The sequence below is a fragment of the Callithrix jacchus genome, chromosome 9 (genome assembly GCF_049354715.1).
Source record: "Callithrix jacchus isolate 240 chromosome 9, calJac240_pri, whole genome shotgun sequence".
Classification (NCBI taxonomy): Eukaryota; Metazoa; Chordata; class Mammalia; order Primates; family Cebidae; genus Callithrix; species Callithrix jacchus.
In genome coordinates, this window is record NC_133510.1 from 99,435,819 (window position 1) to 99,454,237 (window position 18,419).

The following is an 18,419-nucleotide window of genomic DNA, read 5'->3' on the forward strand; positions in this document are numbered from 1 at the left end:
TCTCAGCACCACATCACACCTACTCTAAAATTGACCACATAATTGGAAGTAAAGCACTCCTCAGCAAATGCAAAACAACTGAAATCATAACAGTCCTTCAGACCATAGTGCAATCAAGTTAGAACTCAGAATACAGAAACTAACTCAGAACTGCACAGCTTCATAGAAACTGAATAACTGGCTCTTGAATGTTGATTGGATAAACAATGAAATGAAGGCAGAAATAAAGAAGTTCTTAAAAACCAATGAGAACGAAGACACAACATACCAGAATCTCTGGGACACATTTAAAGCAGCCTATAGAGGAAAATATATAGCAATAAGTGCCCACGTGAGAAGAGTGGAGAGATCCAAAATTGACACCCTATCATCAAAATTGAAAGAGCTAGAGGAGCAAGATCAAAAAAACTCAAAACCCAGCAGAAGACAAGAAATAACTAAGATCAGAGCAGAACTGAAGGACATAGAGACAAGAAAAACCCTTCAAAAAATCAATAAATCCAAGAGCTGGTTTTTTGAAAAGATCAACAAAATAGACCACTAGCCAGATTGATTAAAAATAAAAGAGAGAACAACCAAATAGATGCAATAAAAAATGATAAAGGGGAAATCACCACAGATTCCACAGAAGTTCAAACCATCATCAGAGAATATTACAAACAACTCTATGCACATAAACTAGTAAACCTGGAAGAAATGGATACATTCCTGGACACTTGTGTCCTCCCAAGCCTAAACCAGGAGGAAGCTGAAACTATGAATAGACCAATAACAAGGTCTGAAGTTGAAACAGCAATTAAGAGCCTACCACACAAAAAAAGCCCAGGTCCAGCTGGGTTCACAGCTGAATTCTACCAGACACACAAAGAGGAGCTGGTACCATTCCTTCTGAAACTATTCCAAATAATCCAAAAAGAGGGAATCCTTCCCAAATCATTTTATGAAACCAACATCATCCTGATACCAAAACCCGGCAGAGACTCAACAAGAAAAGAAAACTTCAGGCCAATATCCATGATGAACATAGACGCAAAAATCTTCAATAAAATATTGGCAAGCCGATTGCAACAGCACATCAAAAAGCTTATCCATCATGATCAAGTAGGATTCATCCCAGAGATGCAAGGCTGGTTCAACATACGCAAGTCTATCAACGTAATTCACCACATAAACAGAACCAAAAACAAAAACCACATGATTATCTCAATTGATGCAGAGAAGGCCTTTGACAAAATTCAACAGCCCTTTATGCTAAAAACCCTCAATAAACTCGGTATTATCTCAAAATAATAAAAGCTATTTACGACAAACCAACAGCCAATATCATACTGAATGGACAAAAACTGGAAGCATTCCCTTTGACATCTGGCACTAGACAAGGATGCCCTCTTTCACCACTCCTATTCAATATAGTACTGGAAGTTCTAGCCAGAGCAATCAGGCAAGAAAAAGAAATAAAGGGTATTCAAATAGGAAAGGTGGAAGCCAAATTGTCTCTATTTGCAGAAGACATGATAGTATACCTAGAAGACCCCATCGCCTCAGCCCAAAAACTCGTGAAACTGATAAGCAACTTCAGCAAAGTCTCAGGATATAAAATCAATGTGCAAAAATCACAAGCATTCCCATACACCAGTAACAGACTTAAAGAGAGCCAAATCAAGAACGAACTGCCATTCACGATTGCTAGAAAGAGAATAAAATACCTAGGAATACAATTTACAAGGAATGTAAGGGACCTCTTCAAGGAGAAGTACAAACCACTGCTCAACGAAATAAGAGAGGACACAAACAAATGGAGAAACATTCCATGTTCATGGTTAGGAAGAATCAATATCGTGAAAATGGCCATACTGCCCAAAGTAATTTACGGACTCAACGCTATCCCCATTAAGCTACCATTGACTTTCTTCACAGAACTGTAAAAAAACACATTGTACTTCATATGGAACCAAAAGAGAGCCCGCATAGGCAAGTCAATTCTAAGCAAAAAGAACGCAGCAGGAGGCATCACACTACCGGACTTCAAACTTTACTACAATGCTACAGTAATCAAAACAGCATGGTACTGGTACCAAAACAGAGATATAGACCAATGGAACAGAACAGAGGCATCGGAGACAACACAACATATCTACAACCATACAATCTTTGATAAACCTGACAAAAACAAGCAATGGGGAAAGGACTCCATGTTCAATAAATGGTGTTGGAAAAACTGGCTAGCCATGTGCAGAAAGCAGAAACTGGACCCCTTTCCTGACACCTTACACTAAAATTAACTCCAGATGGATTAAAGACTTAAACATAAGACCAGGAACCATAAAAACCCTAGAAGGAAATCTAGGCAAAACCATCCAGGACATAGGAGTAGGCAAGGACTTCATGACCAAAACACCAAAAGCATTGGCAACAAAAGCAAAAACAGACAAATGGGACCTAATCAAACTCCACAGCTTCTGCATGGCAAAAGAAAAAGTCATTAGAGTGAATCAGCAACCAACAGAATGGGAAAAAATTTTTGCAGTTTACCCATCTGACAAAGGGCTGATATCCAGAATTTACAAAGAACTCAAACAGATTTACAGGAAAAAAACAAGCAAACCCATTCAAAAATGAGCAAAGGATATGAACAGGCACTTTACAAAAGAAGACATACGGCCGGGCACAGTGGCTCAAGCCTGTAATCCCAGCACTTTGGGAGGCCGAGGCGGGTGGATCATGAGGTCAAGAGACCGAGACCATCTTGGTCAACACGGCGGAACACCGTCTCTGCTAAAAACACAAAAAATTAGCTGGGCATGGTGGCGCATGCCTGTAATCCCAGCTACTCAGGAGGCTGAGGCAGGAGAATTGCCTGAACCCAGGAGGCGGAGGTTGTGGTGAGCCGAGATCGCACCATTGCACTGCAGCCTGGGTGACAAGAGCGAAACTCCGTCTCAAAAAAAAAAAAAAAAAAAAACTACATTGAGATACCATCTCACACCAGTTAGAATGGCGATCTTTAAAAAATCTGGAGACAACAGATGCTGGAGAGGATGTGGAGAAAAAGGAACTTTTACACTGCTGGTAGGAGTGTAAATTAGTTCAACCATTGTGGAAGACAGTGTGGCGATTCCTCAAGGACCTAGAAATAGAAATTCCACTTGACCCAACAATCCCATTTCTGGGTATATATCCAAAGGACTATAAATCAGTCTACTATAAGGACACATGCACATGAATGTTCATTGCAGCACTGTTTACAATAGCAAAGACCTGGAACCAACCCAAATGCCCATTGATGATAGACTGCACTGGGAAAATGTGGCACATATCCACCATGGAATATTATGCAGCAATCAAAAATGATGAGCTTGTGTCCTTTGTAGGGACATGGATGAATCTGGAGAACATCATCCTCAGCAAACTGACACAAGAACAGAAAATGAAATCCCGCATATTCTCACTCATAGGTGAGTGATGAACAATGAGAACACACGGACACAGCGAAGGGAGCACTACACACTGGGGTCTATTGGGGGCAATAGGAAAGGGACAGCGGGGGGGGGAGCTGGGGAGGGATAGCATGGGGAGAAATGCCAAATGTGGGTGAAGGGGAGGAAGGCAGCAAAACACACTGCCACATGTGTACCTATGCAACTATCTTGCATGTTCTGCACATGTACCCCAAAACCTAAAATGCAATTAAAAAAAATAATAAAATAAATAAGAAAGATATAGGGAAACCTTCAGGCTGTAATGAAAGGACATAAATATTTATAACAACGGTAAAGGTAAACACAGAGTATTAAAAGAGGGTATTAATGTACTTTTGGTTTGTAACTCTTTTCGCTTTTCTTATTTTTTTAATTATTTTATTGTTGTTGTTTTTAAGTTCCGTGTAATCAGGTAATTATAAAAGAGTATTAACGCACTTTTGGTTTGTAACTCTTCTTTTCATTTTTTTTATTTTTATTTTTTTTAGTTGAATGTTTTTTCTTTATTCACAAACAAAATTATCCTCAACCAAAATAGCTGAGACGCAGTGGAACTTACAGGACAGAGAGAATCCTTAAGACAGTTTGTGAAACTCCCATTAAAATATGAACTATGTATATTATGTAATAAAATGTAACTGCAAGGTTTACACAAATTCCCTTAAAATGTACTGTGATATGTTAGTACACTCTTTTTTTTTTTTTTAATCTGACAAGGATTTTTTTTTTCCTTTTTATTTTTTTTTTTATTGCATTTTAGGTTTTGGGGTACATGTGAAGAACATGCAAGATTGTTGCATAGGTACACACGTGGCAGTGTGATTTGCTGCTTTCCTCTCCATCACCTATATCTGGCATTTCTCCCCATGCTCTCTCCCCCCAACTCCCCACCCCCCACTGTCCCTCCCCTATTTCCCCCAACAGACCCCAGTGTGTAGTACTCCCCCCACCGTGTCCATGTGTTCTCATTGTTCGACACCCACCTATGAGTGAGAACATGCAGTGTTTGATTTTTTGCTCTTGTGTCAGTTTGCTGAGAATGATGGTTTCCAGGTTCATCCATGTCCCTACAATGGACACGAACTCATCATTTTTGATTGCTGCATAATATTCCATGGTGGATATGTGCCACATTTTCCCAGTGCAGTCTATCATCGATGGGCATTTGGGTTGGTTCCAGGTCATTGCTATTGTAAACAGTGCTGCAATGAACATTCGTGTGCATGTGTCCTTATAGTAGAACGATTTATAATCCTTTGGATATATACCCAGTAATGGGATTGCTGCGTCAAATGGAATTTCTATTTCTAGGTCCTTGAGGAATCGCCACACTGTCTTCCACAATGGTTGAACTAATTTACACTCCCACCAGCAGTGTAAAAGTGTTCCTATTTCTCCACATCCTCTCCAGCATCTGTTGTCTCCAGATTTTTTAATGATCGCCATTCTAACTGGCGTGAGATGGTATCTCAATGTAGTTTTGATTTGCATTTCTCTAATGACCAGTGATAATGAGCATTTTTTCATGTTCGTTGGCCTCATGTATGTCTTCTTTTGTAAAGTGTCTGTTCATATCCTTTGCCCACTTTTGAATGGGGTTGTTTTTTTTCTTGTAAATCTGTTTTAGTTCTTCATAAATCCTGGATATCAAGCCCTTTGTCAGATGGGTAAAGGGCAAAAATTTTTTCCCATTCTGTTGGTTGCCAATTCACTCTAATAACTGTTTCTTTTGCCGTGCAGAAGCTGTGGAGTTTGATTAGGTCCCATTTGTCTATTTTGGCTTTTGTTGCCAATGCTTTTGGTGTTTTGGTCATGAAGTCCTTGCCTACTCCTATGTCCTGGATGGTTTTGCCTAGATTTTCTTCTACAGTTTTTATGGTGTTAGGTCTTATGTCTTTAATCCATCTGGAGTTAATTTTAGTGTAAGGTGTCAGGAAGGGGTCCAGTTTCTGCTTTCTGCACATGGCTACCCAGTTTTTCCAACACCATTTATTAAACAGGGAATCCTTTCCCCATAGCTTGTTTTTGTCAGGTTTGTCAAAGATCGGATGGTTGTAGATATGCTGTGTTGCCTCTGAGGCCTCTGTTCTGTTCCACTGGTCTACATCTCTGTTTTGGTACCAATACCATGCTGTTTTGATTACTGTAGCCTTGTAGTATAGTTTGAAGTCAAACCTGGGCAACAAGAGCGAAACTCCATTAAAAAAAAAAAAATGCCGGGCGCAGTGGCTCACACCTGTAATCCCAGCACTCTGGGAGGACGAGGCAGTCAGATCACCAGGTCAAGATATCAAGACCATCTGGCCAACATAGTGAAACCCCGTCTCTACTAAAAATACAAAAATTAGCTGGGCAAGATGGCACGTGCCTGTAGTCCCAGTTACTTGGGAGGCTGAGGCAGGAGAACTGCTCGAACCCTGGAGGCAGAGGTTGCAGTGAGCTAAAATCTCACCACTGCACTCTAGCCTGGTGGCAGAGAGAGACTCTGTCTCAAAAAAAAAAAAAAAGAGAGAGAGAGAAGCACTTTGGATACAAAGACACTAAGAAACTGTAGCTATGTTTCTGTCAGACAAAACAAGGGTATGAAAACAAGAAACAAGGCCATCATATAAGGGTTTCATAAATAAACAAAATATGAGATAGCCATACAATGAAATATTATTTGACCAGAAAAAGGAAAGTTTTTTTTCTTTTTATTTTTCGTAGAGAATCACTGATACATACCACAGCATGGATGAATCTTGAAAACATTATGTTAAATGTAAGAAGCTAGTCACAAAAGACCCATATTATGTGATTCTATCTATATAAAATGGCCAGAATAGGCATATCTATAGACACAAATTAGATTTGTGGTTGCCTAGGACTAGCAAGCATAGGGTGTCAGGGTCATAGCTAAATGGTATGGGGTTTCTTTCGAGGTGATGAAAATCTTCTAATATTGACAACTTTGTGAACATATTACAAACCAATGAATTCTAAAAAAAAAAAAAAAAAAGATGTAACTATCATAAATATGTACGCACCTAAAATGAGACTGAAAATATATTAAGCAAAAACAGAATTGAAAGGAGAAACAGACAATTCTACAGTAACAAACAGAGACGTCAATATCCTATTTTCAATACTGGACAGAAGATCTATGAAGAAATATAGGACTTGGCAAGGTGCTGTGGCTCACGCCTATAATCCCAGCACTTTGGGAGGCCGAGACGGATGGACCACCTGAGGTCAGGAGTTTTAGACCAGCATGGCCAACATGGTAAAACACTGTCTTTACTAAAAACACACAAAAAAGTAGCCAGGCATGGTGGCACACACCTGTAATCCTAGCTACTCAGGAGGTTGAGACTGGAGAATCGCTTGAACCTGGGAAGTGGAGGTTGCAATGAGCTGAGATTGGGACACTGTACTCCAGCCTGTGTGAGAATAGCAAAACTCTGTCACAAAAAAAAAAAAGAAAAACAGGCCGGGCACGGTGGCTCATGCCTGTAATCTCAGTAATTTGGGAGACCGAGGCAGGCAAATCACGAGATCAGGAGTTCCAGACCAGCCTAACCAACACGGTGAAACCCCATCTCTGCTAAAAATACAAAAAAAAAAAAATTAGCTGGGCATGGTGGCACATGCCTATAATCCCAGCTACTCAGGAGGCTGAGGCAGGAGAATCGCTTGAACCCAGGAGTTGGAAGTTGCAGTGAGCCAAGATCATGCCACTGCACTCCAGCTGGGCTGATGAGACTTTGTCTCAAAAAAAAAAAACACAAAAAACCAAGTAATGTAATACAACACATTAGCAAAATGGAGATAAACCACATGAACTCCTCAACTGATTTAACAAAAAAAAAAGATTTTACGAATTCAACACCCTTTCATGATGAAAATCACTCAATAAACTAGAAATAGAAAGAAACTTCCTCAACATGAAAAGACCATATATAAAAACCCACAGTTAATATCCTACTCAATGGTGAAAGACTGAAAGCTTTTCTTTTAAGATTTAAAAAACTAGACAAAGATGCCTGCTATTACCACTTCTATGCAACACAGTACTCAAAGTTCTAGCCAGAACAATTAGGCAAAAAATATATATATAAAGCAATTAAACAGGAAATGATAAAGTAAAACTATCCCTATTTAGAGATGACATGATCTTATATGAAGAAAACCTTAAAGAATCCACAAATAAAACCCTGTTAGAGATAATAAACTCATTTCCTTAAGATGCAGAAAGAAAACTGCCATGTAAAAATCAGTTATATTTCTATAGGCTAGCAATGAACTATATAAAAGGGAAATTTAAAAAAAATCGATTTGGAAGAGCATCGAAAACTATAAAGTACTTAGGAATAAATTTAACCAATGCAGTGATACATGCTGAAAATTACAAAATATTGTTGAATAAAATTAAAGAAACCTAAATAAATGGAAGTATATCCCATACTCATGGATTGGAAAACTTAATATTAGTAAGAGGTCAATATTATCCAAAATATCTACAGATTTAATGCAATTTCTATCAAAATGCCAATGGTGCTCTTTGGCAGAAAAAGAATATAGTCTAAAATTTGTTCCAGTTTACAGAGAGCTATGATTATGCCACTGCACTCCAGCCTGGATGATAGTGAGACCCTGTCTCAAATTTAAATAAATAAATGAAGAAAAAAGAAGAGCATACCCTAAAATGTATATGGAATTCCAAGGAACCTTGAATAGTTTTGAACTAGAAGAACAAAGGTGGAGGTCTCATGCTTCCTCACTTCAAGACTTAATAAAAAGATAAAAAGCTACAACCATCAAAACGTTATGTACTGGCATAAGAAGAGAGATACAGAACAACAGAATAGGACTGAGAACCCAAACAGACTCTCACACCCGGTTTTTGACAAAGGTGTCAAGACCATTCAATAGGAAAGGGGCAGTCTATTCAGCAAATGGTGCTGGGAAAACTGATGTTTTTATGCAAAAGAGTGAAACTGCAACATTATCTTATATCACATACAAGAGTTAACTCAAAATGAACCAAAGGCCTAAATATAAGAGTTAAAACTATAAAATGCTAAGAAAAAATATTCCTGATGTTGGATTTCACAATGATTTCTTAAATATGATACCAAGAGCATAAGCAACAACCAAAAAGACCAAAAAAACAAATATACTGGACTTTGAAACAACACACAGAATGGGATAAAATACCTGCAAATCATCTATCTAGTAAGAATTTAATATCAAGAAAGAACTACTACAACTCAACAACAAAAAACAAACACCCAATTTAAAAATGGGCAAAGGTCTTGAATGTACATTGCACCAAAGCTATACCAACGGCCTATAAGCAGATAAAAAGATGTTCAACATCATTACTCATTATGCAAACCAAAACCACTATGAAATACCACTTCATACCCAGTAGGATGCCTATTATCATACAGAAAGCAGTAAGCGTCAGTGAGGATGTGAACAAACCAGAACACTGATGCAACTATAAAATGGTGTAGTCATTGTGAAAAACTGGTAGTTTCTCAAAAAACTAAACACAGAATAATCATACAACGCAGCAATTCTACTCCTAGGGATATATGAAAAAAAAACAAAAACCTGAAAACAGGGATTCAAGTAGATACTTGTATATCAATGTTAATGGCAGCATTATTCACAAAAGCCAAAAGGTGAAAATAACCCGCCAATCAACAGATGAATAAACAAAATGTGGCACACACATACAATGCCATAAAAAAAAAATGAAGTTCTGACATATGCTACAACATAGATGAGCCTTGAGAACATTATGCTAAGGGAACTAAGTCAAACACAAAAGGACAAATATTGTATGATTGTACGTAGATGAAAAGGCTCTAGAAATAGTTGTGATGTTTACATAAAATTTCAATTTTAATTAATGTCACTGGACTTTATGCTTAAAAAAATTAAAATGGGCCAGGTGTGGTGGCTCACGCCTACAATCCAAGCACTTTGGAAGGCTGAGGTGGGCAGATCACCTGAGGTCGGGAGTTCAAGACCAGCCTGACCAACATGATGAAACCCCATCTCTACTAAAAATACGAAATTAGCAGGGCATGGTGGCACATGACTGTAATCCCAGCTACTTGGGAGGCAGAGGCAGGAGAATCACTTGAACCTAGGAGATTGAGGTTGCGGTAAGCCAAGACTGCGCCACTGCACTCCAGCCTGGGCAACAAGAGAGAAACTCTGTCTCAAAAAACAAACAAACAAATAAATAATAATTAAAATGATAAATTTTGTTATGTGTACCACAATAAAAAAATTTTATGGTTGTAAAATCCAGGTAAAGAACAAAGAAAAAAATGTTACTATTGTGTTAGCGGGTATTTATATCAGTTTTCCATCAAGCCTAAATATGGCCAATATTTCATTTGAGTGGAGTTTTACTGACATAATCAGCTAAATAATTTCAATATGAACAGTCGACCTATACCAATTATGTCGAACACAACAGAGTATATCAGGATTGGTGCTCATGGTTATGATGCGGATGCTCACAGAGACTGTTGTTACTCCCAGCTTAACAATAAGAACAAGCCAGATAAACCATAAAATCATAGTTTTTTAAACTCAGAAAGTTGAGGATGCAAAGAAAATAAACCAACTAAATTCTGGAGGAACAAGCCCTTTCTGGAAAAGAAAACAGGGCTGAGATCATGGTGAAAGGAGAAGTGAACCTTCTCCTTTAGAAGGGGGAAACTAGTCCACTTTCAACAGACTTTTCAAGGGGCACCTGGGGGCTAGCAAGATAGATTAAAATCTCAGAAGCCGTATTCACAAAGCAAATCTGTACTTTCCCAATAGGATCTCTTCCAAGTACTGAAGCTGAAAAAGGGAGAGTGAGGTGATGGGACCACAGAATGCTGGGGACAAGGCAGGAGAGCTAAGAGAAACTCCTGTCCAAGTGCTCAGGGCCTTCACTAAGTACAAGGTCATGCCTGCCAAAGGAAGGTGGCAAGGTGTTAGTTTAGTGCTCTCTCCAGTCGAAAGGACCTAAAGCCAGGAGTGGGGCTAGAGAGAGGAAAAAAACATGTCCCAGCTGCTCAAAATGCCAACAGCCGGGGCTGTGAAACAGAGAGGGATCTCCCACAGTTCAACAAACTGGGCTATAAAGGCTGGGGTGGGCTATAAAGGATGGTGAGATTTTCCTGAATCTCACAGGTGCTCAGATCCCAAACTCTTATAAAGGGAGTGTCCTTATTCTGCCTTCACAACATCTGATACCAGTGGTAAACTAAATATAACTAAAACTGCCACAAGGTCCCAACCCAAACCAGACTGATTCAGCCCCTAACACTAGTGTCCCGACAGAATACTTCAGTCTGTACTTTCCTTTTTTACAATGTCTGACATAACATAAAAAAATTAAGAGACCAAGAAACAGAAAATTGTGACCCATAATCAAGAAGAGTAAGTTTGGGGGAAAAAAGTAAATTAAGAATTGAACCTATTGGAACAAATTTAAATTAATCTAGAACTCAGAAAAAAAGTCAATGTTTAAAGTGTGAGTCTGAGAGGGGCACTTATAAAACTGACTGAAACCAGGAAGGGTATGTGTAATAACAGGAAAGGTCAGAAACTTGAGGAATGCTTAACAGTTAACAAGTAGATGAGGGAGAAGTAATCAACGCAGTTGCAAACAGAATGGATAGAAACACAAATCCTGACAACTGAAGAAACATTAGAGACAACCTGGGCCAAGTAATTTATTTTATGATTAAAGAAACAAAGCCTGGGAGGCTCAAAATAGTGTGATGATCTGGCCAAAAGTGAGAGGGTCAGGTCTTAAAATTTCATCTTAGGGATCCCAACTCAATTTTCTTTTCATAGTAGCAAATTTCCAGAGTTAGAAAGCAATTCTCTTTACCTGCTAGCTACTGAAGAATTAAATTCTAGCATGAAGAAGAAAATAGCACATGTATCTCCTTCAAACCCTGCTCCTCTTGCAGTCTTCACTATGGCAGTAAATGGATGGTAACTACCGTCTACCACTTGCTCCAGATATCTCTTTTTCTCACATTCCACAATCAAAGCAACATCAAAGCCTTCAAAACGTATCCAGAGTCTGACCACACAAACTGCTAAAATCCTGATCCAGCCCAGCCTCATCATCTCTTTGCTTAGAATTTAATGTTTAGAGCATCCCACTGGGGATGGTGGTTCACATCTATAATACCAGTGACTTGAGAGGCTGAGGCAGGAGAACTGTTTAAGGCCAAGAGTTCCAAGACCAATCTGGGCAACACAGGCCCCTCTCTTAAAAAAAAAAAAAAAAATTAAAACTTAGCCAGGCAGGGTGGCACATGTCTGTAGTTCCAGCTACTCAGAAGGCTGAGGCAGGAGGATTAGTTGAGCCCAGAAATTTGAAGCTGCAGTGAGCTGAGATCTCACCACTGCACTCCAGCCTGGGAAACAAAGTGAGACCTCAACTCTTAAGAAAAAGAAAAAAATTCTCGAGCATCCTAATTGGTCTTACTGCTCCCACCCCAACACCTCTGCCCTCCCTGCCCTACCGCCCATAGTATATTTCTATATATAAGTCAGAGTAAACATATTAAATCTTAAATAACATAATCACTCTTCTTCGAAACCCTACAATGACTGGCACTTACTCAACAGTTAAACCCAAAGTTCTTAAATGGCTTATGAGGCCCTCATAAGTGGCCTATCTGCCAATCTCCTTTTTAACTTCATTTTCTGCCATTCTGCTCCTACCCACTCCACTCTAGCAGCAGTCTCTGCTGTTTCTGCTTTTGCACTTGCTGTCCCCTCTGCTTGGAATGCATTTCTCCAAGACGTTAATGGCTCATTTCCTTACTTCCTTTTGGGTTCTACTCAAATATTACTTCCCTGGTGCATCACCTTGTAGTGACAACTCTAAACCCAGGTCACACGTCACACTCTAAAGTTCCCCTTAACTGCTTTAATTTTCTCCATAGCCTTGTCATCTAACATTCTTGGTGTTTTGGTTTTTTTTTTTTTTTTTTTTTTTTTTAGACAGAGTCTTGCTCTGTCTCCAGGCTGAAGTGCAGTGGCACAATCTCAGCTCACTGCAACCTCCACCTCCCAGGTTCAAGCGATTCTCAAGTAGCTGGGACTAAAGGCGCACGCCACCACACCCACCTAATTTTTTTTTGTATTTTTAATAGAGACGGGTTTCACCATGTTGACCAGGATGATCTCGATCTCTTGATCTTGTGTTCCTCCCTCCTCAACCTCCCAAGTGCTGGGATTACAGGTGTGAGCCACTGCACCTGGCCCATATTGGTCTACTATTGATTCCCTCCACTAGAATGTAGTCTCCTTAAGAACAGGGAATTAACATATTTTGCTCATTATTGTATTGTATCCACAGCATTTAGAACAAATTTTGGCACTCAACAGGCACTTTTAAATGCCTGCTGAATGAGTTAATGAATGAATGAATGACAGCAAATACTAATATAGTACTAGAAATTAGTCATCTTTTTTGACTTAGGCTTTGTCTCTCTCTGACTGAAGTTAATCTAACTGGCAAAGTTTCTGATCACTGTCTCATACAAACTGCTTAGGTTTTCTCCTTTTGTTAAAAAGTATTATTCATTCATTTCAACATTTACACAGAGGCCCTATCATATTCCCAGCAATACAGGAGACACTGAGGGCAAAAAGATATATATAATATTAACTCTGTTAATAATATTACTTAGTCTTGAGAGGTGTTATATCATTTTCAAAATGATGATGTTAATCTGCAAATGAGTGAAACTCAAGGACAGTAACATTAAATGTTTTCATAATTATTTCAAAGGCCACAAATTCATCCAAATAATAGCACACATACTCAAAGCAAACTTTTCATGAAAACTGTTTGACCCATGTGACAACATATAAAAAATTTATTTATTTAAAACAGGATCTCACTTTGTCATCCAGGCTGGAGTGCAATGACACCATTATGGCTCACTGAAGCCTCCGCTGCCCAGGCTCAAGCAATTCTTTCGCCTCAGCCCTCCAAGTCGCTGGGACCACATGTATGCACCATCACATCCAGCCAATTTTTGTTTTTGGAGAGATGGAGTTTTGAACTCCTAAACCAAGCAATCCTCCTACCTGGGCCTGCCAAAGTACTAGGATTACAGGCATGAGCCACTGTGCTAAGCCTTAAAAAAAAATTTTTTTTGTGAAGGGACTGGTTCTTTATTTCAAAAAGACACTTGTTAATATCCAGTATCAAAACAGTTACACTATTGATTTTGATTGATTTCTCTTTCTCCCAATCGGCCCAAAGAGACCACATAAAAGGAGAGTACATTTTAAGCCAATAAGCTGCAGGATGTACACCTAACAGACCTCCTAGAAACCTTACCAGAAAATGGGGACCGGGTAGATAAACTTTAAAAAGATCAGCAAACTGCCAGCCCACGAACTGCAGAGGCTGTCACAGCCAGATGGGGTGGCCAGGGTGCCACAAATCCAAAGAAGAAAAGTTTCAAAATAATATAAAATTGTAAAAGTTTTACACATAAGCTGTTCAAGATTTTTCCAGCACTGACTGATACAAAGCACAATGAGATGGCACTTTTACAGACAGCAGCTTCAAACCCAGAAAAGGGTAATGAGATGAGCTTCATGTGGCTAAATCAGTGACAAAAACATAATCTTCTTTCTTTCAAGGAGGCAGGAAAGCAATTAAATTGTCATCTCAACATAAGGGGCACATGATCCATTCAGTAAAGCAGTTGGGAGGGCGTAGAGATGGGACAAAAATTTGGTCTCAGAGATCTAACCATCTTAATTTGGTCACTTGTAATGAAAAAAATTAAAAATAGAAATAATGTTATCCAAAGAGATCTTAAAGCTGAAAACTTGAAAAGCACATTTTTTGTTGTTGTTGTTGTTTTTGGCTAACTCTTCCTGGAATCACCTTTCTGGTTTAGCTGGTACTTTGTACAGAGCAATGAGGTTTCCCATAGTGGAGTCTTTGTTCGGCTCTCAGTAACGCAGGGCTATACCTTTTCCTCTCTATGGAGAGGACAATATGCATTAAGCTGAAAAGTCACCTTCCAAAAGTGAGAAAGGGATTAGCTTGCTGCTTCAGGGCTGTGGAATTATTTGGAATGTTTTACAAATGGTTGCTACAAAACAACAAAAAAGATAATTACAAAATGTGTGTATCACGACATGCTTTTAAAGACATATGCATTGTGCTCACATTCCCTTAAACGTTGTTTCCAAAGGTGCTCAGCCTCTAGCCCAGCTGGAATCTCCAGGAAGAGGCAGAGAAAGCTTGGCGAATAAGACACAGGAGAGGAGCGGGCAGCAAAAGGAGAAAACAGCCTTCCAGTTAAAGATCAGCCCTCAGTTAAAGGTCAGCTTCGGGCAGGCTGGCCTCAGGCAGAGTCAGGGTCAGAGGGAGAAGTGGCAGCAGGGTGGGACTGGGGGGTTCTACATCTCATTCAGGTCAAGCAGAGTCTGGTCCAGCATCCTTTGTGTACAGAGGTGCTCCTCTTTGGTGCATTTCAGTTTATCTTCCAAGTCATCAATTGTCTTTTCCAGCTTGGCTACTGATCTCTCAGCAAACACAGCACAGGTCTCTGCCTCCTTCAGTTTATCAGTAAGAATCTTGAGCTCTTCCTCATATTTGTCTTCTTTTTGAGAGTACTTTTCTTTAGCAGCACTCAGACACTTCAGGTTCTGGTCTATCAGTCTGATCTGCTCATACATCTCGCGGCAACAGGACTCTGCCAGCTGAGCTCATTCCTCCATGCGTTCCAAGTCTCCTTCAATGATCACCAACCTACGAGCCACCTCTTCATACTTCCTATCTGCCTCTTCTGCAATGTGCTTAGCTTCTCTGAGTTGGATATCCTGGAGTTCCATCTTTCTCTTCATCTTTTAAGGCACGGTTTTCAATAACCTTCATACCTCTCTCACTCTCATCAGCAGCTTTTTCAACTTCTTCCAGCTTTTGCAGGGCAGTGGCCAGGCGCTCCTGAGCACGGTCCAGCTCCTCTTCAACCAGCTGGATCCTACAGTTCAAGGAGGCCACTTCAGCCTCAGCCTGTTACCGGGCCCGCCTTTCTCCCTCAACTTCTCACTGGAGGCGCTCAGCTCGCTTCTCTGCATCATCTGCCTGCTGCTGCAGAACCTTGCGCTTCACCGCCTCGATGGTGATCCCCAGCCATGGTGCCCACCCAGCTACTGCTCGCACTCCGGCTCCTGCCTCCTCCGCTCGGCTATGCAGCCTCCTCTCACCGCCTTAAAATTTAATTTAATTGGCTGACTTTATTAATCTTGTAGAGATCAAGACATTATAGTTCACTATATTAAAACCCCTACATGACATGATGTCCCTACCCATTACCTCCTGAATTCAGTAAGAACTTAGACAAAAAACAGCCAGTAGCTGAGAAGCTTCAATGGGTTTATTAAGGTTGTTTCTCAACAACATCATCTGTTTAATAATCCCTCAGATCCCTCTGCCTTTCAGAAGATAATATTTTTCAACTGAAACTTATTTCCATTATTTTCTATAAACATATTTTTGTATACATTGTATGTTGAGCAAGAAATTAAAATTCAAAATATAATTAAAATCTGATTTAAATGTCACTCAGAATGTAGATCTTTCCATCATGAATAATCAATTGATTTGCAGATGATAAATCCCCACAGAAAGGGCATTTGTTTTAAACAGCTGTTCAGTTTCAGAGAATTCAGAAAGTCATCTATTAGAAATGTCATCTGATGCTTTTGATAATGGTCTGACTCAGAACAGAACCAAGAGAACAACTGTAACCACTTGAGCTAGTGCCTCGTTTTGACATACAAATGGTTATATACAAAAGGGGAAAAACGACCATTAAAATGAAGCTCAGGCCAGGCACAGTGGCTCATAGCTCTAATTTTAGCACTTTGGGAGGATGAGGCAGGAGCATCTTGAGGCCAGGGGATTGAGACGAGTCTAGGCAACATAGTGAGACCCTCAATTCTACAAAAAAAAAAAAACAACACTTTTTTTAAATAGCCAGATGTGGTGTCACGTGTCTAGAGTCCTAACCACTTACGAGGCTGAGGCAGGAGGAGCACTAGATCCCAGGAGTTTGAGGCTGCAGTGAGCTATGACTGCACTCCAACCTGGAAAAGAGAGCGAGACTCTGTCTCAAAAAACAAAAAAACAGAAGAGGGGAGAAGGCAATTATCATTTTACATCTCAGTTATGTGATGAACATTCCTACTCATGAGTTTGCATATAAGTACTATATTTCTCAAAGTATAACTATAGGAAGGTCATAGTAGACTACTGATAATTCTGAGCTTCAAATTACCCTACCTAGTCATTAGAAAGCAACCTTTTTAACTAACAAAGCAAGCACTGAGAGGTTACACCTTTGGACTGTACATGCCCTACCTTCTCTGAGGCAGCAATCCAGCTTATTTTATCTGGTGAAAAGTTAAACAATAGTAATATTAGGTCAGTATATTCAAATTCTTCCTGAGATTTTAATTCTGGGTACATATCCAAGAGAAGCTGTAACACATTTACCCAAAAGTATGGACAGAAATGGTCATAGCAGCATGTCTATAACAGCATAATACTAGAAACAACCCAAATGCTTATTACAGACATGACAAATTATGGTAAATATAGAGAATGGAGTATTATACAGTAGTAAAATTGCATGAACTATAACCACATGCAATAAAGATGAATACTAGTAACATGATCTTTAAAAAAAAAAAGTCCCAGAAGACTACATTCGGTATTTTTTTTATAAAAATAAAAAATAAAAAAAAAAGGCCAGGTGCGGTGGCTCACGCCTGTAATCCCAGCACTTTGGGAGGCCGAGGTTGGTGGATCACATGGTCAGGAGATCAAGACCAGCCTGACCAACACGGTGAAACACTGCCTCTACTAAAAATACAAAAATTAGCCAGATGTGGTGGCGCACCCTGTAATTCCAGCTACTCTGGAGACTGAAGCAGGAGAATCACTTGAACCTGGGAGGCAGAGGTTGCCGTGAGCCTAGATCAAGCCACTGCACTCCAGCCTGGGAAACAAAGCAAGACTCCGTTTCAAAAAAAAAAATTTTTACAGTTTAAAAATTTGCTGGGTGCAGTGGCTCACGCCTGTAATCCCAACACTTTGGGAGGCCAAGACGGGTAGATCATGAGGTCAAGAGATCGAGACCATCCTGGCCAACACATCTCTACTAAAATACAAAATTTAGCTGGACATGGTGGTGCGCATCTATAGTCCCAGCTACTCAGGAGGCTGAGGCAAGAGAATTGCTTGAACCCGGGAGGCAGAGGTTGCAGTGAGCTGAGATCACACCACTGCACTCTAGCCTGGCATCTGGCAACAGAGCAAGACTGTATCTCAAAAAAAAAAAATTTTTTTTTAAATAAAAAACCAGTATTTTTATTATTTAGGTGAACTATATATAATTTTTTTACTTTTATAAAAAAATTTTTATAATTAATATTTAAACAGTTATATAACATTTTTTAAAAATTTGTTTAAAGAAATAGAGACGGGATTTCACCACATTGGTCAGGCTGGTCTCAAACTCCTGACCTCAGGTGATCCACCTGCCTCAGCCTCCCAAAGTGCTGGGATTACAGGCATGAGCCACCACGCCCGGCCTATAATATTTTTAATAGAAAGGATTAAAATAACAAAGTTTATGATAATAGTTACCGATTATGGAGAGGCAAGGAGAAAAGCACATAAAAAGTTAAGTTATTGACAATATTTAAGAAGTTGGGTTCACAGATATTATTTTATTGATGTACAACTACATACACACACAGATATACAGATTATGCAGGGACCAGTGAGAATCCTGTCATAAGCCCAGGATTACGATTAACAAAATTTTGTGCAAATTTGTTTAAAAAAAAAAAAGTTTACGGAAAAAAGAACAGTCAGGG

At 39.5% G+C, this 18,419-nt stretch overlaps 1 protein-coding gene and 1 pseudogene across 8 annotated transcripts in view; both read right to left on the bottom strand.

Annotated features, from left to right (window-relative positions):
* The window catches only part of CDK17 (cyclin dependent kinase 17), a 134,910-nt gene that overhangs the window by 70,554 nt on the left and 45,937 nt on the right, over positions 1-18,419 (bottom strand). For 4 of the 8 annotated variants that reach the window (XM_054238760.2, XM_054238763.2, XM_054238761.2 and 1 more), the window contains exon 2: positions 16,553-16,622. The exons of 3 other annotated variants lie outside the window; for them this stretch is intronic. The gene's annotated coding sequence lies outside the window, so the exon portion shown is untranslated. Of the gene's footprint in view, positions 1-13,851; positions 15,744-16,552; positions 16,623-18,419 lie in introns of all 8 variants that reach the window. One more of the 8 variants, XM_078337093.1, reaches the window with a different exon arrangement.
* Positions 14,910-15,503, bottom strand: LOC144577654 (tropomyosin-like; annotated as a pseudogene).